This window comes from Macaca fascicularis, chromosome Y, assembly GCF_037993035.2.
Source record: "Macaca fascicularis isolate 582-1 chromosome Y, T2T-MFA8v1.1".
NCBI lineage: Eukaryota > Metazoa > Chordata > Mammalia > Primates > Cercopithecidae > Macaca > Macaca fascicularis.
The window spans coordinates 2518269-2540429 of NC_132903.1; the positions used below are offsets into that span (position 1 = coordinate 2518269).

General features: G+C 40.1%; 1 protein-coding gene across 4 annotated transcripts in view; it reads left to right on the forward strand.

The window, feature by feature from the left end:
- The first annotated feature begins 4456 nt into the window (after window positions 1-4456).
- ZFY (zinc finger protein Y-linked) overlaps window positions 4457-22161 on the forward strand; it is a 48535-nt gene continuing 30830 nt past the window's right edge. For 2 of the 4 annotated variants that reach the window (XM_074030426.1, XM_074030428.1), the window contains exon 1: window positions 4457-4605. The gene's annotated coding sequence lies outside the window, so the exon portion shown is untranslated. Of the gene's footprint in view, window positions 4939-22161 lie in introns of all 4 variants that reach the window. The other 2 variants (XM_074030427.1, XM_074030425.1) reach the window with 2 other exon arrangements.

Below are 22161 nucleotides of genomic sequence, written 5' to 3' on the forward strand. Positions count from 1 at the left end.
GATTACAGGCTTGAGCCACCGCGCCCGGCCAACCAGTTTCTTTTCTTTTCTTTTTTCTTGAAAAGGCGTCTCACTCTGTTGCCCAGGCTGGAATGCAATGGCACAATCTCAGCTCACTGCAACCTCTGCCTCCTGGGTTATAGCAATTCTCTGCCTCAGCCCCCCGACTAGCTGGGACTACAGACATGCACCATCACACCTAATTTTTATATTTTTAGTAGAGACAGGGTTTCACCATGTTGGCCAGGCTAGTCTTGAATTTGTGATCCACCCTCTTTGTCCCAAAGAGCTGGGATTACAGGCATGAAGCACCACAGCCAGCCCCAAATCTTGTCCAAGATGAGACTCTTCTTTGTTGTCAATGTCTGCCATGTAAGAACTCTGACATGAAATCCCTCATTTCTGTTTTAGTTATTTTGGTGGATGAAAATGGCATATTTGTGCATTCTCTGGAAATGTTATAACAAAGACACTCCGTGTAACTATTATTACATTTTAACTCACAAATTCTTTCTCAAGAGTCTGGTCTGAGGGTCCCCATACTGTTTCAAGGGGAATTTCAAAACTATTTCCAGGCTGAGTGCGGTGGCTCAGGCCTGTAATCCCAGCACTTCGGTAGGCAGAGGTGGGCAGATCACAAGGAGATTGAGGCCATCTTGGCTAACACAGTGAAACCTTGTCTCTGCTAAAACTACAAAAAAAATTGGCTGGGCGTGGTGGCGGGCACCTGTAGTTCCAGCTACTCGGGAGGCTGAGGCAGCAGAATGGAGTGAACCTGGGAAGTGGAGCTGGCAGTGAGCCGAGATCGCGCCACTGCACTCCAGCTTGGGCGACAAAGTGAGACTCCTCAAAACAACAACAACAAAAAACTATTTCCATATAACTATAAATACTGCCTTTTGCATTCTTATTTTTCCGCAGGTGTACAGTGGAATTTTCTGGAGGCTACATGACGTGATAAGAAAACAGACTGAAAAAGGGAATACATCTATAAAGAGAAAATTGCTATCACTGTTTTTGGTTGGGAAAATTTGTATGAGCTAAACATGTTATTCTTTTCATAATCAAACATTCTTCTCATAAGTGTTGGTTCTGTACCATTCCTCAAAGGTGGTAATTTTTTGAAATATGTTATTGTAGATTCATGATTTTGGATACATTGAATGGTTAAGTGCATTTCTATAACGTGTTATTATGATACTCATTATTAGTCAGTACAAGCCTCTTCAAACTGGATCACAACATTTTTTGACACACCCTAGTAATGATGTATTTTGCATGTGAGAAATAAGATGCATTTGAGCCACCAGAGGGTATTCTGGGCTGAAATGGGTCCTTCCCCAAATTATAACTCCAAGTACCTCCAACTGTGCCTGCATTTGCAGAGAGGTAATTAAGGTAAAATGAAGTAATATGGGTGATCTCTAATTCAATACTAGTGTCCTTACAAGAGAGTCAGACATAGACACAGGGTGAAGATCAGGTGAAGACAATGATATGGCTGCCATCACTAAAAGTCAACTAGAAAGGCCTTGGAATAAATCAAACCTATCAATACTTTGACCTTGGACTTGGGGCTTCTGACATTGTGAGAAAATGAATTTCTGTTGATTAAACCACTCAGTGTGGGATTTCCTCATGGCCGCCATAGCAGCCGAATACACTTAGTTCTATAAAACTTTTTGAGATTTTTTAAGATACGATGTCTTTAAATTTTGGTTCCATAAAGCTTTTTGAGACATTTTAGATAACATGCTTTTAAATTTTGGTATATGAATGAATGCTGTACTATTGAAGTGTCTCTGCTTTCTCAAAAACTACTATAATCTTTCTTTTGTAAATTCCTTCTTAGTAATGGAAAGAAAAATTCAGTTTTTTTTTTTCTTCATCTTCTTTTGGAAAAAGACATAAAGACATTGTACTGTCTCTTGCTTATGCAATTGTAGCTACTTTATTGAAACCATGATCTTTGTGAGCTGGTTACTTTCAAAGCTGAGACACATTAGCAACTCTGAACAACAGGTACATTTTATCAGTAATAAAAGCTTATTTGCTTTGCAGCCAGTTATTTTGTATTCACAATATACTTTTGAAATATTATCTCATCATTGTCCTTGTATAAATTTTCCCTCTGTTGTGTCTGAGAAAATAAAAAGATGTAATATAGTCGACTTCATCTGTGGAGTCATTTATAATCTTTCTTGGACTGTAATAAAGACTCTTCTTATATGACAACTACAATTAGACCATCCTTTCCTTGTCTCTTAAGAAAAGTTAACATTATGAATGAAAAGTAGTGTCAAAAGCTGTTTAAACTTTCATTATCTAAACTACCTCTGATCTTTTAGATTAGGAAACATCTTTTTTTCCTTTATATTCCTTAGCTGTTCTTTCTGAAGTGCTTTATATATTGGTAATTTTTGATAATAATGGGATTTTTGATTAGCATAGAAGTATTAACAATGTTTACCTTTTTTGTGTTCTGACCATGCTGCTTACAGTTGAGTGGATGATATGAGATCCCATTCTTGACATATCATAGCATTAAATGAAGGCCTTTGGGAAATATTTGATTTACAGCTGTAATCCCAGTGCTTTGGGAGACCATGGCTGTTACACTGAACTGGAGAGTTCAAAGCCGAGTGAACTATGAAGGGGCTACTGCACTCCAGCCTGGGTGGCAAGAGCCAGGTACTCTCTCTAAAAACTTTAACTTTATCAGTATTTTGAAGTTATGTTAATTATGTATGAAATTAGGCTAGTTCTTCACTGAAAGACATTGTAAAAATACTTCTTTCCACAAAATACATTGTCTTAACTTGATGAAATTTTCTCAAACAAGATTTACATTTATTTATTTATTTAAATATAGGATCTTGCTCTGTCATAAAGGCTGGAGTGTGGTGTCACAATCATAGCCCAACTGGGCTTAAGCCTCCCCACAGCTGGGACTACAGGCGTGTACCAACACACTCAGCTCTTTTCAGTTTTTTTTGTACAGATGTATCTCCCTGTTTTCCAGGCTTGTCTCCAACTCTCAGTTGAGCACAAGCTGATTTTATCTCAGCCTTCCAAAGTGTTTTGGAATTACAGGGGTGAGCTGCCTCTCATTTATCATGTTTGAAACAAAATGTAACCACTTGAGAAAAAAAGGTCAAACCAATGGTTTGAAAAGAGAATTGCTATCCAGCCACTAATCTCATTATACCAACTATGTACCATTGGTTTTTCTTTTGTAAAGCATTTTATGACTTTTAGGTGTCTCAGGTAAGGACAAGATGATTTCTGTGAGTTTTAAAAATCGGTATGCTAGAAAACTGAAATACTTAGCCTCTACATTTAGAGGTTACTGGCTCTGGCCTGCAGGCTGCAGTGCAGTGGCTTGATCACAGCTGTCGGCCTGTATCTTCTGGCCTCAAGCGATACTCCAGCCTTGGCCTCCCAAAGCGCTCGGAGGTGAGCCACGGCGATAGGCATATTTAACTTTTTAGTAGCAGCTTTCAAACACAGTCCGAGTCCCAAGTTTAATAGGAAGTTAGCGCGCATAAAACCGTAATGAAAACACATACACGTTTTTGTAGTTTATCAGTACAAGCTGTTTAATCAAATGCATTTTAAAGGTTTTTTAAACTTTAAGAGGATAATTTTGTAAGAAAACAATCCCCAAACCAATTGTTAGTTTACACTTATTAACGAATGTGCATAATTCATTGTTTATGAGAAAATTACACAAAACTGACCTTTCAAGGATGCCAAAAGATGAAACATTGCAATAGAGAACGTATACTAAACATTACAGACCTTGGTCAAAATACCTACGTTAACATAAAAAACTCAAATGGCTTAGTAATTGATTTAGGATAACCCTCCCCTCCTCTTGCCTGCACACTGGTAAGTCCATTTACTTTTTTCTTTTAATTTTTAAATCGAACGTAGGAGCCAGTGGGGGATGCTGTCTGTATCTGTATCTCTGCATCTGCTTTTCTCCTCAACCCTAGGAATAAAGAAAACACATTTACTGCGTGCGGGGGGTCTAAGGACAAGCAAACAATGAGAGCTGTTGCCTTGGCTAGGACTGGCGCGGAGAGGCAATAGGTCTCGGGGAGGCCTGGGGCAGGGTGTGGGAGATTAGGAATCCGAGGTCCACCGGAGATGGCAGGGGGTGGCCTGGCCGGTGCGGGGCCGCTTGCCTGTACGCCACCGACTGAGGCGGTGGCGCGCGAGTAGTGGTGACGGCGGGCGGGAGCGCGGAAGAAAAGAACGTTGTGACGGAAACTCCGGCTGCCGGAGACCCCACCGCAGTGAGGTCACTGGACTCCCCAGTCTCGGGGCGTGACCGGCGGCGACCCGGGGCGCCGGGAGGCCCACCGGGCGGAGGGGGCCCAACTACCATCCCGCATATTCCTGGGTCTCTCTCCCGGGCGGTGACGTGACGTGCTGACGGCGGGCCTGTGCCGGGGAGCTGGGCCGCTTTTTGTCAGCTCCGAGCTCGGCCCCTCCTCCCTCCCTCCGCCCGCCCTACCAGCCGGAGCCCGGCCCAGTGCTCCAGAGAAAGGCCGGCCTGCAGCACCCGCCGCTGTCGCCGGCGGCCCGCAAGTCCGTCGGGTGAGTCCCGCGTGCCCCCGCGGCCGCGGGGCCTAGTGCGCGCGCAGTAACTTGCTCGTGGCCTGGTCGGCGTCCCGTAGGGCGCCCTCCCGCGCTAGGCCGGCCGGCGTGGCGCTCGGCGCCGAACAGGCCCCGAGGAGGCCGCAGTTAGGCCTGGGAATAATTCGGCCGCCCTGAGAGGATGCGGAGGTGCGCTCCGTAAGCGGGCAGGGGTGGGAAAAGGTCGCCTGTTTGTTCGGAAGGCGGTTGGTGGACCCGGGGTCGAACCACTGCAGACCCAGGGCGCGGCACGGGGGCGAGGCCTGGCGAGGAGGCGAAGGCTGCAGGCGTGAGGTGAAGGCCGGAGGCCTGCTGGGCCTATTTTCGCTATGTAAATGTCCGCGAAGGGGAGGAGGGACCGGGGGCAAGATGGCGGATAGTAGGCGCCTGCTGCTGGGGAGTATTGAAAGTGTTGTCGGGAGGCGGAGCCGCCATTTTGAAGGCGGTATCTGGAAAAGAATTCCGTTATGATCCTTGAGCCGGGGATGGGGAAAAGGGCGGCCGCGGCGGCGGCTGCGGCCGCCCAGATTCCGGCGCGACGGCGTGTCTGCGCGACGGGGCGTGCTCGTTCCCTTGGCGGCCTTTGCCTTTGTCGCCATGCGCGCGCTTACATTCCAGACTCCTGCAGCAGCGCCACCTCTCGGCCTTCCCCTCACAGCCGGTCCCTGGCTGGAGGCTGTGTCGGCTACGCTTTAGCTGACATGCTGCAGACGTCTGTTCGGGTGCCGGAGTCGCAGCGCTCCCTGCTCTGTGTCTTTCCCAGAGTCTATAGCACCCTACTGGGCAGGTGGCACTTAGGGCACCTGGGCTCACGAGAGCACATAAATTCCAGAAAATTTTATTTTCTCCTAATTAAAGTCATTATGTGGCTGTTCGGGGACCTTCCATGCGCTTATTTTGCAACCATCATTGCCTCCTCGAGGATCTGAAAAATATCAATGGGATTTATTATAAAAAAAGTTATTAGACATCATTCGATAGACAGTACAGTACAAATTATATAGCACGAGGGCAGAGGAATAAAATTTTAAGGCGACTTCTCTCATTTATGTGGAAAAACTTTTGATGAGCTGTATTTAAACGAGCTTTTTAGTCTGGATACTTTTTTTTGAGTAAGAGATGGAAAATAGGCAGAAGAGGTATTTTTCTCTTTGAAGGACAATACATTACTTGTAGGTTCATATACCCATGATGACATTGAGATTTTATTTGAAATTTCTTATACAGTTTCATCTTCAAAAGACTTGTTAGCATTTTGTGCAACTTTGCTGGCAAATTGGAGCACAGTAGCGTGAGCGTTGGACAGTGCTAGGTACTAAGAAAGATTTAAAAGGCGCTTAATGCAGAACGTGACTGCAAAAAGTTTGCTGTGGGCATTTCACAGGAAGGCGAGGTTTCAGGTTGCAAAATTGGGAAAGGATTCCTGAAGTAGATAATGGGGTTTAGCTAGGGTTACTGAGGGATGAGTAGGATTTTCTTAGGTAGGGTGGGAGTAGGAGAGGTCATTACAAGAATGAAATGTCTGTAGAAAATGGCAAATATTTACGGTTTGGCTGGAGTGTGTAATATAGATAGGAAAGGGATACAAATTTAGGCTGTAAAAGATAGATTCTGAAATGCGTTCGTGGCACACCTGAGATTATGCTGAGCTCTGGCTGCAGCTGTTAGAACAGTTTCAAGGCTGAGAAGCATTGAGGGCTAGTAGTAAATTGGTGTTTCCGTTACCGGATAGATGATCAAGAATGTAGCTATTTTTTGGCCGGATGTGGTGACTCATGCCTGTAATCCCAGCACTTTGGGAGGCCGAGGCGACGAGGTCAGGAGATCGAAACCATCCTAGCTAAGACGGTGAAACCCCCTCTCTACTAAAAATACAAAAAATTAGCAGGGCGTGGTGGCGGGGCGCCTGTAGTCCCAGCTACTTGGGAGGCTGAGGCAGGAGAATGGCGTGAACGCGGGAGGCGGAGCTTGTAGTGAGCCTGGATCGCGCCACTGCACTCCAGCCTGGGCGACAGAGCGAGACTCTGTCTCAAAAAAAAAAAAACAAAAACAAAAAACAAAACAAAAAAAAAACCAGTTGTCAGAAATGCAGTAGCCTTCAGATGGCTGTATGCAAACATTGCCCTTCTTGGTGAAGGTAATCCTCTGATGAAAATAGTCTTCAGGTGAGCAAGCTTTAAAATTGGCAGTTCACTTTATATGTGAGGGTCCTAGATGCAGTAGTTTCAGAGAACATGTACAGCACTTGTTTCCTAGACTTTTACAATTTATAAAAGGCAGGTTTTCAGTTTTCCCAGACTTTAGCATATCAGAGCTCTGATGATTCAAAGAAGTCTGAAGGAAACTAGAGATTGATGGTTTACAAAAGTGTGGCAGTGTATTGCAGGAGGTAGTCAAAGGAAAAAAAAAATTTTTTTTTTGTTTTGTTTTGAGAGAGAGACTGGCTCTGTCGCCCAGACTGGAGTGCAGTGGCGCGATCTCGGCTCACTGCAAGCTCTGCCTCCAGATTCACACCATTCTCCTGCCTCAGCCTCCCCAGGAGGTGGAACCACAGGAGCCCGCCACCACACCCGGCTAATTTTTTTGTATATTTAGTAGAAACGGGGTTTCACCATGTTAGCCAGGATGGTCTCGATCTGCTGACGTCGCGATCCACCCATCTCGGCCTCCCGAAGTAGTGGGATTACAGGCGTGAGCCACCGCGCCCGGCCATCAAAGCAAATTTTTAATGCAATCTAGTTGTTGACTTGCTAAGGGCCAACATAAACTGTAGAGGTAGTTGATTTATATCTTGACAACTGAAGAGCTGTAAAGAAGATAGAATTGTATCTTGTACAGTACAGCAGTTGTAGATGTTCCAGTACATCAGCAATGGATGTGCAAAAAGAAGACAGGCAAGTGCATAGTTTTAAAGGATTTATAAGGAAATTGTTAAGTAAAAAGTACTTTTTTGCCTGATGGGATAGACCTTGACGATCTGTTAGTCTTTTTTTTTTTTTTTTTTTTTTTTTGAGACAGTCTCGTTCTGTCACCCGGCCTAGAGTGCATTGTTGCTATCTCAGCTCACTGCAACCTCTGCCTCCTGGGTTCAAGCGATTCTCCTGCCTTAGCCTTCGAAGTAGCTGGAACTACAGGTGTGTGCCACCATACCCAGCTAATTTTTAATTTTTGTAGTTTTAGTAGAAATGGAGTTTCACCATGTTGGCCAGGCTGGTCTCAACCTCCAAACCTCAGATGATCCACCTGCCTTGGCTTCCTAAAGTGGTAGGATTACAGGCGTGAACCACTGTGCCGGACTTCTGCTAGCCAATTATCTTGGATAAATGAGTTGTTAGTTTTTAATTTATGTGTATTTTTTAAATAGATGCCCCCCTTTTTTTTTTAAAGCATACAGTGCTTATATATATATATATATATATAAAAAAATAACTCTGACTCTGTTTACATTTGTATTGTCACTAATTGCTACCTTTGAATTGTTGCATTTATGCGTTCTGGCAATTGCAAACTTTTTTTAGATTCTTAAGTTCTTCAATGCCAGCATATTATTTTGTTACTGAATTGAGAAAGATAGATGACCATATGATGCAAATGTTTGATCTCATTCATTTCATACTTTTGCTTTAGTTCTTCCTTCACTTTACTTTCTTTTGTTGGGAGAAGTGTTGCTTTCAAAGTTCATTTTCTCTGTTTACCCTTTCCTTACTCTCTGCCTGCCCCTTTCTATAAATATTCATAGATATGCTTATTTTACAAAAAGCGTATCTGTCTTCTCTTTAGTTTCACTAGTACTTTTATTTCTATTCTTCCCACTTCTAAATCTGGTATTTCTCAACATGTGAAACTGTTCCACAGCAGGTAATTGGTGTGTCACCTGAAAGTGTACTGCATTTCAGAAACTCTCTGTCCTTTCTTTGTCTGCTCTGGTCATTTTCCTAACCTAAATGTGGAATTTAACTTGAGATTAATTACTCGTTTTCTCCAAACTTCTTCCCTGGCATCCCTGTCTCTTATTCTCACTCATCAAATTTCTCATCTAGCATTTACAGTTACTTACTGAACACCTCCATCCTGACCTTTTATTAACAGTCCATATTCAATATTGCTGAAACCAAATTTATCTGGCACAGAGTAGGTGCCCAGTAATGTGCATTGAACCTCTTTTGCCCTAGAGTCCCTAAAATAATTCCTGCTTTTTGCTATCTTCCTTTTCCAGACACTACCGTTTTACCAGGCTTTCTTTCATCCTTGTCACTTAGAGCAGTGTAGATATCTTTAATTAACATTTAATCTATTGTATTCTAAATGTAGGTTTATACTTTTGTTTTCATCCCTAACTTTTGAAGCCCTTAATTATAGTAGATAGTTTCTTACCTTGATTTGTTCCGCTAACAGAATGATCTGGCAGATAAACATTATTTCAAAAAAATCATTTGAAATAATTTAATGCAGAGATTTATATGGAGTTGAATGGCCCTCCAATTGAAGTTAAGGAGCCAAATAGTGTTCTTGAATTGTGTAAGTATTGAGTGTTCATTTTTTGAAGGCAGCAGATGAAAACAGGATTCTCAGGAACATGTTTCCACCATTGCTTTAACCATCTACCTTGGCTGACAGCCCATTCTTTTTCTTACTAAATTGTTTTAAACATAGTATTTTAATAAATATGGCGCTCTTATTTAGCTGTAAAATGTAATAAAGGAGAGTAACTAGATTTTAACCAAATTTTGCTTAATTGAAAGAGGAATTTTAATCTAGGAAAGGCACAAAGGAATCTAGGAGAGACACAAAGGAATCTACGTCAATGACTTTAAAAAATTAACAGTTAATATATTAAACATGTAAATTATAAAATCTTTTGTCCTTAGTAGGCAAGTATAAATCTGTTGTAACAGATTGTAACAAATGTTACAGTCTTTCACACTTGTTTCATTTTTTTTTTTAAATTTAAAGAAATGGAATTGTGCAGGTCATTTTAAAGAGTTGCCTTCAGTGCTTCTCAATCCTGCTTCTTTTTCCCCAGACTGGTTTCCTTGTATGTGTTATAACTTCAGGAAGTTATCATAGAGTATGTGTCATTTTGTGTATTTTTTATCACTCAACAGTGAGTTTTTGAGTTTCTTTCATGTTATCTGTGGATCTAATGTTTTAGTTAGCAAAAGTTGGTCTAGGAACCCATGGGGATCTTTGGCACCTTTTCAGATGTCTGTGAGAGAAAAACAATTTTTAAAAAAATACCAAGAAGTAATTTACCTTTTTTACTCTTATTAGCCCATGAATGTAGTGTACAGTAGAGTTTTCAAGAGTTTCACATGTTTCAGAAAGTTGAATGCAGAAGCAGATAGAGGAATCCATCTGTTTTATTTTAAGCCAGGTATTAAAAAGATTAACATAAAAATTTATAATTTGGAAAGTACTTTTAATAGTGTTATTTATCTTAATATTAATGGTTTATTAGTTTTAAGTGAACAAACATAAATAAACTTTTCCTAAAATTAGTAGGCACTACCTTTTAAAATGGTATATGTTGATAATAAAACCTGCTTAAACAAAAGCTCTTTTAGGACTCTCAAATTTTTTAATTGTGAAGGAGTCCTAAGGTGAAAAAGTTTGGGAAATCATTAATCTGAATTTATATTCTATTATAGTTTATACATATGCTGTGGCCTGTTTATTCATTACTGGGAACCAATTAGGTTTTCAGTCTTTTCCAATTTTGAAACAATGTAGCTTTGAACATCTTTGTACATGATTAACTTCTCTTGGGTTTAAGTGGAAGTGGTAATCTGAAGTGCATGTGCATTTGTCAGCTGTACTGGAATTGCCAAATTCTTTCCACATTGGTTGTATCTAGTTGATACTAAGTTTTCTGTCAGAGTGTTTCTCCATATCATTACCTTTTTTTTTTTGAGAGGGAGTCTTATGCTGTTGCCCAGGCTGGCGTGCAGTGGTGCAATCGTGGCTCACTGCAACCTTTGCCTCCTGGATTCAAGCAATTCTTGTATGTCAGCCTCCAGAATAGCTGGGACTACAGGCATGTGCCACCACACTTGGCTTATTTATTTATTTAGTAGAAGCAGGGTTTTGTCATGCAGGCCAGTCTGGTCTTGAATTCTTGACTTCCGGTCATCTGTCCGTCTTGGCCTCACAAAGTGCTGGGATTACAGGCGTGAGCCACCATACCTGGCACCAAAGGTTTGACAGTTTAATTTCTTTCAGGGTTTTGGAGATGAAATAATATCCAGTTGTTTTAATTTTGCATTTGTCATATTTCTAATGAGGTTGAGCTTCCCCACTTGCCCACCCTCCCCCAATATAAACTCTGTGTGTGTGTGTGCGCGCGTGCGCGCGTGTGTGTGCGCGTATCTCTGTTTCCTATGCTGGAGTGTGGTGGAGTGGTCACAACTCATTGTAGCCTTGACCTCTTGTGTTCAAGCAAACCCTTTGCCTCAGCCTCCTGAATAGCTGGGCCCAGGTGCACCCCACCACACTGGTTAACTTTTTGTTTTTTATTTTTCATAGACACAGAGTCTTGCCATGTTGTCCAGCGTGGTCTTGAACTCCTGGGCTGAAGCAGTCTTCCTGCCTTGGCCTCCCAAACTGTTGGAACTACATGTGTGAGCCACCATGCCTAGCCTGGGGCTTCTTTTAACGTTCTTTTGGGTATATTTTGTTGAGTAGGATGCAGTTTTGAGGTAATCTTTTTAGTGTTTTCATATATAGGTTGTAATTTTTGTGTCTGCAATAATTTTCCTACTAAATAGGGCATAAAAATGCTGTCTTCTATTTGTTTTTTAAAACTGATTTAAAATTTTGTGTTTTACAAAAATATATAGGGCATGAATCCTTCTGGACATCTTTTGTATTTTTTACTGGATTGCAATTTATCTTTTTTTGTATGGATTTATTTCATTTAGCTTTTCTCTCCATTGATATGTAATGCAGTTTGTGTGGTATATCAGATTCCTTTAAGTATTTAGGCATTTTTAGTTTCCCTATTTTGTTTTCAGTGTTTTATTTGCTTCTCTGTTTGCTGTGTTTTAAAACTGACTTTATGATCAAATGTTAATATGTATATTTTATTTAGAATTGTTTTAGCTTTTTTTTCTTTTTTAAAAATTGAGACGGAGTCTTGCTCTGTCACTAGGCTGTAGTGTAGTAGCACTATCTAAACTCACTTCAGTCTCCACTTCCCAGGCTCAAGTGATCCTCCCACCTCAGCCTCCTGATTGTTTTAGTTGTTTTTCTTCTACTCATTTTAGGGTTTTTCAGTTTTCATAGGCCGGGCACAGTGGCTCACGCCTGTAATCCCAGCAGTTTGGGAGGCTGAGGCTGGCAGGTCCCCAGAGGTCTGGATTTTGAGACCAGCCTAACCAACATGGTAAAACACAGTCTCTACTAAAAATACAAAAATTAGCCAGATGTGGTGGCACGTGCCTATAATCTCAGCTATGGGAGAGGCTGAGGCACAAGAATGGTTTGAACCTGGTATGCAGAGAGGTTTCAGTGAGCCGAAATCGTGTCACTGCACTCCAGTCTTGGTGACAGGGAGACTCCATCTCAAAAAAAAAAAAAAATTCATGGTAAAACTTTAAGTTTGTATATATATCACATTTGTAGAATACATACATACACAAAGAAACACACATGGTGAATTTAGTACATAATCATAAGTACTTCTTGTGTGCCACCACTGTTCTTTTCTTTCTTTTTCTTTTTCTTTTTTTTTTGAGATAGAATCTCACTCTGTCACCCAGGCTGGAGTGCAGTGGCCCGATTTCAGGTCATTGCAGCCTCCTGGGTTCAAACGATTCTTCTGCCCCGGTCTCTGAAGTAGCTGGGATTACAGGCACCTGCCATCATGCCCAGCTAATTTCTGTATTTTTAGTAGAGACGGGATTTTACCGCGTTGGCCAGGCTGGTCTTGAATTCCTGACCTCAGGTGATCCGCCTGCGTTGGTCTCCGAAAGTGCTGGGATTACAGGCGTGAGCCACCGCGCCCGGCCACTAGCACTGTTTTTGAGGTTTCTAAATAGCCCATTTAATCTATTTATCACTCCCTGAGGTCAAATATTTTATACCTTTTTTTTTTTTTTTTTTTTAAATTTGAGACAGGGTCTTCTCTGTTAGCAGGCTGGAGTGCACTGATGGATGATTAGGGCTTACCCTTGGACTTCTGGGCTCAAGTGATCCTCTTAACTTCAGCCTCCCAAGTAGTTGGAGCTACAGGTGCAAACCACCATGCATACCCAGTTAGTTTTTTATTTTTTATAGAAATGGGGACTCACTGTGTTGCCCAGGCAGGCTTTGAATTCCTAGGTTCCAGTGATCCTCCCATCTCTGCCTTCCAAAGTGCTAGGATTACAAGTGTGAGTGAGCCACCTTCCCCAGCTTTGTACCGTATTTCTGATAAGAAAGTCTATAGGCCATGACATTTTATATATTATATGATTAAGTGCTGGAGTAGGTTTTGAATTTGGCCATCTAAGTCCACTGTCCATATATACACAAAATGTGTGTGTGTGTGTAAATTTATGGGGTACAACTACATACGTAGATTGCATGGTGTATACATGGATGCATTTGTTACATACATGGAGATGGTAGAGTAGCCATCTCCTAAGTAACATACATTATACCCATTAAGTTATTTCTCATTATCCAACTCCCTTCCACACCTTTACCCTTCTGAGTCTCTAGTGTCAAGTCCATGTGTAGACATTAGTTAGATCCCATTTATGAGATAATATGGCATTTGTCTTTCTGTACCTGTTGTATTTCACTTAAGATAATAGCCTTCAGTTCCACCCATGTTGCCACAAAAGACATGATTTCTTTTTCTTTTTATAGCTGAGTAGTATTCTGTTGTGTGTATATACCACTATATACATATGTTTTTTTGAGACAGAGTCCCACTGTGTTGCACAGGCTGGAGTCCTGTGGCATGATCATAGCTCACTGCAGCCTCGAATTCCTGGGTTCAAGTGATCCTCCCACTTCAGCCTCATGTGTAGCTTAGAGTACAAGTGCACACCACCATGTCCAGATAATTTTCATATATTTTTGTAGAGATGGGGTTTCACTATGTTGCTCAGGCTGGTCTTGAATTCCTGAACTTAAGTGATCCTCCCACCTCAGCCTCCTTTGTAGCAGGGAGTATAGGACACTCATCATGACTGGCTAATTTTTTTTTTTTTTTCTTTTTTGAGACGGGGTCTCACTCTCACCCAGGCTGGAGTACAGTGTCACAATCTCAGCTCATTGCATCCTCTACCTTTTAGGTTCAAGCAATTCTCATGCCTCAGCCTCCCAAGTAGCTGGGACTACAGGTGCCCCTCAACATGCCCAGCTAATTTTTGTATTTTTGGTAGAGACCAGTTTTCACCATGTTGGCAAGGCTGGTCTTGAACTCTTGGCCTCAAATGACCAGGCCGTGTTAGCCTCCCAAAGTGCTGGAATTACAGGCATGAGCCACTGTGCCTGGCCGAAGGAAACAGCCGGAAGCAGGTTTGATTGGCCCTTGGTTCAGTCAGAGGTTAATTGTCTTATGTTGAGTATAAATATGTTGTAATATATTTATTACATATTTTCTAATTTTGGAGACAGCTTCTTACCATATATTGGTGTGGTTCAGTTCAAGGAAAAAGATAAAGCAGACTTTTGTCAAATAGTAAAATGCAGGCATCAGAGCTTGCAAAGTAGATGTCTTTGACTTGAAAGATTATTCCAGAGATGATAATTTAGTACGCTTCATCATTAGCACTGTTGTTATCAAGATGACTCTATTAGTTAGAAAGATAAGGACTTTGAACAGCAGTGAATAGACAAGTGAGTGAGAGTAGCACTGAATTCAAAGAAACTTTATCAATACCCTGAGCCAATTTCCTTTGGATGTTACTGTTCTTTCTGTGTATGCATAAGAGTGGTGTATGATTTTTAAAAACTGTGAATAAATCTAAACGAACTCCAGTGTATCAATTTACTTGGCAATGTTTTTCATTAGTGGTATATAAAGGCTCATCCTACAATTTTGAGCATGTAGACATAGTAAGATTCAGCAGTAATAATGATTTTTTTGCATTTTTTGTATATTTATGTTATCTGTGAATAGTGATGTTAGATTTCTTTTCCAGTGGTCTAGATTCTTTTTTTTTTGAAACAGAGTCTCCTCTGTCGCCCAGGCTGGGGTGCAGTGGCCGGATCTCAGCTCACTGCAAGCTCCGCCTCCCGGGTTCCGGCCATTCTCCTGCCTCAGCCTCCCGAGTAGCTGGGACTGTAGGCGCCTGCCACCTCGCCCGGCTAGTTTTTTGTATTTTTTAGTAGAGACGGGGTTTCACCGGGTTAGCCAGGATGGTCTCGATCACCTGATCTCGTGATCCACCCGTCTCGGCCTCCCAAAGTGCTGGGATTACAGGCTTGAGCCACCACGCCCGGCCTAGATTCTTTAAAAGAAGTGCTTCCAGTGTTTTATCCTTAAATACTGATGTTGGAATGTTTTCTTGGGAAGATATTCTTTAAGCTTCCTTCCATTCACAATTTGAGAGGTTTTTTTTTTTTTTAATAAAAAGGAGAAGTTGAATTTTTAAGATGTTTGGTTACATCTGTTGATTTTCCTCTTTAGTTTTTTAATGTGCTTAATTGCATTAATAGCGTTTCTAACTTTAAACATTTTGAATCACCTGGATGTTTAATATTTACATAGCCTTATTGTAGTCCTATCTTCGTATCTGCACAGTCTCATAGATGCTAATAGAATAGAAACAAAATTACGTTCCTGTAATTTTTTTTTTCACAGTTTGATAAAGTTGTGTTAAACTCAGGTAATGAGAGTTTCTCTCTTTCTGGACACAGGTTGCCTATTAAAAAGGGATTCGTTGTTTCTTTGAAGTTAGATAGAATTTCTTTGTATATTTACTTGTACTTGGAGTCTTTTTATGAATTTTTTTTTTTTTTTTTTTTTGGTGAGACAGAGTCTCACTCTGTCGCCCAGGCTGCAGTCTATGGTGCAATCTTGGCTTGCTGCAACCTCCGCCTCTCAGATTCAAGTGATTCTCCTGCCTCAGCCTCCTGAGTAGCCAGGATTACAGGCATGCGCCACAATGCCCAGCTAATTTTGTATTTTTAGTAGACACGGGGTTTTTCCATGTTTGTCACGCTGGTCTCGACCTCCTTAACCTCAGGTGATCTGTCAACCTTGGCCTCCTGAAATGATGGATTACAGGTGTGAGCCACTGTGCCCGGCCATTAATATTTTTTTGACATTGGATTTATTGAAAGTTTCTTTCATGGTGATAAGTCTTTGGCTTTTCTTGAGTATAGGCTTGTTGCTTACACAGAATTTGTAATGTCCTATAAATATGTTTATAAATAGGATATAAATATTTATAGTTTTATCTTATGACTTACAAAATGTGTATAATTCTGTCAGTTTGCTTCTTTTTTTCTGATAAGCTTTTTACATTTTGCCGTTTTTCCTTGCCAGATAGGAATTCGATTATATTTTTTAATGAATTTTTTTGTTGATGCTTTCTGTCCGTATCTTTCGTTCCCTTTTGCTTGAATTTACTATGCCTTTTTTTTCTTTCAGTTTAGTGTGTATGCATATGTAGGAAGCTTAGCACATTTATATTTGATTTCACTTTTTACAGTATATGCAATTAAAGTTGCTCCCCTGTCCTCCCCTCTTTTGACTCAGCATTTCACTCAACAGCCCAGGCTGGAGTGGAGTAGTACGATGTCTGCTTACTGCAACCTGTGCTTCCCAGGTCCAAGGAGTTCTCGTGCCTGAGCCTCCCAAGTAGCTGCATGCCGTCACACCTGGCTAATTTTTTGTGTGTGTGTTTTTAATAGATACAAGATTTAACCATATTGGCCAGGACCATGTTGGGTAGGCTGGTCTCGAACACCTGACCTCAAGTGATCCTCCCATGTTAGTTTCCGAAAGTGCTGGGATTAGAGGCGTGAGCCACAGGACCTGGCCTCTATAGATATTTTTCTCATTACCCCTGAATTATTTAAGTTTTTCCCTGCATTTTCAAATGTATGTATTTATTTATTGGGCTGTATTGTAAGGTGCCTGTGTTTAGGACTATTACATATTATGTCACTATTTTCTTTTTTTTTTTTTTTTTTTTTTTTTTGAGACGGAGTCTCGCTTTGTCGCCCAGGCTGGTGTGCAGTGGCCGGATCTCAGCTCACTGCAAGCTCCGCCTCCCGGGTTTACGCCATTCTCCTGCCTCAGCCTCCCGAGTAGCTGGGACTACAGGCGCCCACCACCTTGCCGGGCTAGTTTTTTGTATTTTTAGTAGAGACGGGGTTTCACCATATTAGCCAGGATGGTCTCGATCTCCTGACCTCGTGATCCGCCCGTCTCGGCCTCCCAAAGTGCTGGGATTACAGGCTTGAGCCACCGCGCCCGGCCTTATGTCACTATTTTCGTTTTAACATTAAGACATGATGTATTTCAACGCTGATGATGATTCTGGTCTTAAATTTTGTTTAATTTCTGGCTTTTTTTGTTTTTTGTTAATGTGCCTTTTTAAAACAATATTTTTCTCCCTCTTATAAAAATCATATAATTTTTTAAAAACTAAAGAGTTTGCAGTGGTTTTAATTTTAATTTCCTATTAACAAGGGTATGCAAGGAGGATTTTTTTTTTAAGAGATGGGATCTCACTACATTGCCCAGGCTGGTCTTGAACTCTTGGGCTCAAGCAGTCCAACCACCTTGGCCTCCCAAAGTGCTGGTATTATAGACATGAGCCACCCTGGCTGACCACAAGGAGTATTTTAAACATAACCCATTGAGTGAGTTTAATCTCTTATTTAGGACATCTTTTTAAATCTCTTTCCATTGTATTTTATGTTGTCTGTTTGCCAGTATTTCATATGAGTTCCCATCTCCTTTCTGGCTTTTTATTGTACTGAATGATTTCATCTCACCATCTTTTTAAACAACAGCTTATAAATAAATAGTTTCTACTTATGTCTTTTCAGTTACTTTGTTTTAATGTTAAACCCAATTACTTGATTTCAGGCAGTAGAAAGATAGTGTGTTTATTTTGTATTTAAACTTCTATTTGAAGATAGGGTTTGGTGGCCAGGAAAAAAAGGGAAGTTTAAAATTTGCTTTATCATAAAAAGATTGGTTGAGTGGAGTGGCAGATAAGAAAAAAAAAAAAGATGAATTTTTAAGATAAATAGGGTGTGTTAAATTAAAAATATTTGGGCTGGGCACGGTGGCTCATGCCTGTAATCCCAACACTTTGGGAGGCTGAGATAGGTGGATCACCTGAAACCTGAGTTCGAAACCAGCATGGCCAAACATGGTGAAACGCCGTCTCTACTGAAAAAAAAATAAACAAAAAAACAAAAAAATTAGCTGGTCTTGGTGGCAGGCTTATGTAATCCCAGCTACTCGGGAGGCGGAGGCAAGAGAAGTGTTTGGAACCTGGGAAGCCAAGATTGCGCTGCACCAGTGCACTCCAGCCTGGGCAAAAAGAGTGAAACTCTGTCTCAAAAAAAAAAAAAAAAAAAATTGAGGAAAGCTAAATAGAAGTTAAAATCGTTACAATGATATCAAAGAAATGTGTATAACACACCATATTTATGTTTTCTGAGTATGTAGATACAGAAGAAAGTTGGACTATGGAAAATCAGGATAAATGTTTTATAATATGGTGCAAAATAGCTTGAGATTTTATTTTTATAGATGAAATAAAAATTATGAATTTGTTTCATCTTTCAAAAATTAGATTTAATTGTAATCCTGTGTACTAATTATTTGAACAGAATGAATTAAACAGTGGATTCAGTTTTGGATGACAGAACTGTGTGGCAGTACAGTAACGGTATTTTCATTGTTGTGCACTGCGTGATAATAAAGATAATATATTCAAGGGCTTTTTCAGTTTTCTAAGAGCTGTTGCAAATCTTGATATTCACATAATTCTCCTTTGGAAAAAAATTACTTCCGTGCTTACAGTTGTGTTTTTCTTTCTACAGTTATGATTTCTTTCTATAGTTATAAAAGAGAGATCTATATTTAAGCCAATGGCCGTGACTGTAATTGAACTTTTTTTTTCACTTTCACCAATTTTTTTATACATATAATTGTAGGATTTTACATTTTTCATCTTACAACATAATTGTATTTATTTTGTATTGTTGTCATGTTACTATATTTGTCATTCAGACTGATTAACAAAGACAATGTGTGTTCAGTAGGAAGCAGTTACAGTTTATAAAGGGAGGAGTGTTTGCATTTTTTAGTTGAGTAATCTCCAGTTTTTCTTATTCACCTATTTTGTTAAACTATTATTTTTAAACATACAATGTACACATTTAAAGGATGAGATTTTAAAATATATAAAAACAAAAGTTTTGATTTTTGTCTTTTTACATCCATTTCCTAAATGTGTGCAAATACTACTTTAGAGAATACTGATATGCTAAATATGTTCATTCTTAGAACTTTTGTTTTCCTCTCCAACCATAAAACTCTTGAGACTTAAGATAATGAACATTCAGATAGCTTAAAGTAGACTAAATGAAGATATTATGAAACAACTGAAACTAGAGAATGGGGAATTAAAAGATTAAAAAATAAGTAGTTGAAATTTATATAAGGAATAAAATGGAATGAAGTCCCAGATTATGATACAGAGTAATGAGACAAACAATAGACGTGGTGGTTTGACACCTTAGGTGAAAGATCTTCTTTTGCTACAATGTGTCCTTGAGCAGGCTTCTTAGCATTTTAAGCTTCAATTTCCTTAACTGGAAAATAGGCTTGGTCATAGCTACTACTTACGGTGAATTAAATGAGACAGTTTATACAAACGTTTATACAAACGGCTTAACAGATTTTTGCATCTAACAAATTATGACACCTTTTAAAAATGGATGAAGTTAGAATAAATTAAAGCAAACATGGATACAATTAAAAAGGCTAACATTCAACTTTTATTTCTGACTTTATCAAAGAAGGTTGTAGCAGGCTAACATCCAGTGCTTTGAAGTAAATGTAATGAAATAATCTAAGATCTTTCTCATAAATTCTTATATTAAATCTAAGAGGACCTAAATTAAAGAGTAGATATGGAGTAGAAGAGTTAATATTTTAAATATACTATTTCTTTTCAAATTGATTAGTATAGACTGATGCAGTTCCAATCAAAATCTGATGGGGTTGCTTAAAAAATTTAAACATATGACAGATAAAAGTATAACAATAGATCACATAACAATATAAACACACATAACATTACATCAGTGAGATAAAACTTGATAGAAAGATGTATGAAATGTGCAAGCATTTTTCTTTCCAGAAAAAACACATTGGATATAAATTTTTTTTTTTTCAGTAAGGGGGTCAGAAGTTATTCCTTTTTTTATTTGAGACAGGGTCTTAGTCATAGGCTGAAGTACAGCAACCAAGTCATAGCTTACTGAAAGCTCAAACTGCTAGGCTCAAGCAGTCCAGCTAATTTAAGTAGAGAAAGAGTTTCACTGTGTTGCCCAAGTTGGTCTTGAACTCCTGGCCTTGAACTCCTGGCCTCAAGCAATCCTCTTGCCTTTGCTATTTCAAGTGTGAGCCACCATACGCAGCCACATTTTTTTTTTTTCCTTTTTTTGAGACAATCTATTTCTGTTGCCCAGGCTAGAGTACAGTGACAAGAATATGGCTCATTGCAGCCTCAACCTCCTGGGCTCAAGTAGTTCTCCCACCTCAGCCCTCCAGGTAACTGACCACAGGTACCCACTATCATGATTGGCTAATTTTTATATCTTTTGTAAAGATATAAAAGATTTAAAAGATATAAAGATTTCACCATATTGTCCAGGCTGGTTTTAAATTCCTGGGTTCAAGCATCCACCTGCCTCAGCCTCCCAGAATGCTCGGATTACTGGGGTGAGCCACGGCACCCAAGCTGGCCAAAAAATTTAAGTCTGTGGTGCTTATTAGGTTTTGGGAAATAGTCACTCTCTCACATTACTTGTGAAAGCTAATAAATTTTTAAGAGCCTTTGTCAAGATTATTTTAGCAATATTGCTAGCTGTGATGGCTTACACTTACAATCCCAGCACTTTGGAGGCAGAGGCAGGCAGTTACCTTGAGTCCAGGAGTGGAAGACCAGCCTGGTCAATCTACTGAGACCCCCATGTCTACAAAAAAAGAAAAAGAAAAAAAAATTAGCCAGGCATGTTGGTAAGTGCCTGTAGTCTCAGCTTCTCTGGAGACTGAGATGGGAGGATCGGTTTTACATGGGAGGTCGAGGCAGCAGTGAGTCACGATCACATCACTGCACTCCATCCTGGGCGACAGAGCAAGACCCTGTTTCAAAACAAAAAAACAAAACAAAAAACCCCATATGTTTGTGTGTGTGTGCGTATATATATACACACACATATACATATGCTTATACATACACACATGCATACACATATGTTTCTAGAATGCTTTTCTACTTTACACTGGTTTATTTCTCCTTTTTTGGTTTACTAGCTGTTAGTAGTTTTCTCATCTTCATACTACTGTAGCTAGGTACTGAAGGCATGCACCACCACATCTGGCTAATTTTGGAGTTTTTTATAGAGATAGTGTCTTGCTCTGTCACCCAGGCTGGAGTGCAGTGGTGTGATTATAGCTCACTGTAGCCATGACCTCTCAGGCTCAAATGATCTTCCCCTGCCTCAGCCTCCCAAGTAGCTGGGACCACAGGTGAACCACCACATCCAGCTAATTTTTAAATTTTTTTGTAGAGAAGGGATCCAACTATTTGCCCAGACTTGTCTAGAACTCCTGGGCTCCAGTAATCCCCCTCCCGTGATCTCTCAAAATACTGGGATTACAAGATTAAGCTACCACACCTGGCCTAAATTATTTTTTAGAGTGGATCCTCTGGATCATTCTGTTTATTTGTTTTCCAGTTCAGCTGATCTCTAAGCTTGGTTCTTACTGCAAAGGCATTAGAAATTACTGTTAAATCATGGGAGCTTATCTTTCACCTTTACTTATCAAAATTGTGGTGATATTATTACCATTAAGAGCATGGTTTTGTTCTGGTTGTAGGAAGAAACTGGCAGTTCTAACCCAAGAAAGCTTACTAATGTAAAGGTGTGGTCATATTTACAGTGAAGTGCAAAAAAGCCTCTTTTGTCTCTGTCAGTTTTCGCCATGATAAAATAGGACAATAATCAGTCAAATGTGTTGCTGAAGAATGATTGCTCACTATAGTAAAGATTGGATTGGTGGGCAGCCATTATCATGGGCTCAAGTATATAGTAGGAATAAGTATATGACATAAAATTATAGCTAACCCCCTTTCATTTAGGATTTTGAGTTAGTAGCTGTTGTGCTGAGTAAAGTCCTAGAATGTAGCAGTTAGTGGTTTCTCACTTGTTTGAGCTCTTTTCTTTATTGCCTGTTTCAGAATGATTAAACCAGGATTTAGCTATTTGTGGCACAGATATCTGTTTACATACATGAGACGCTAGTACCACATCCCTAAGGGG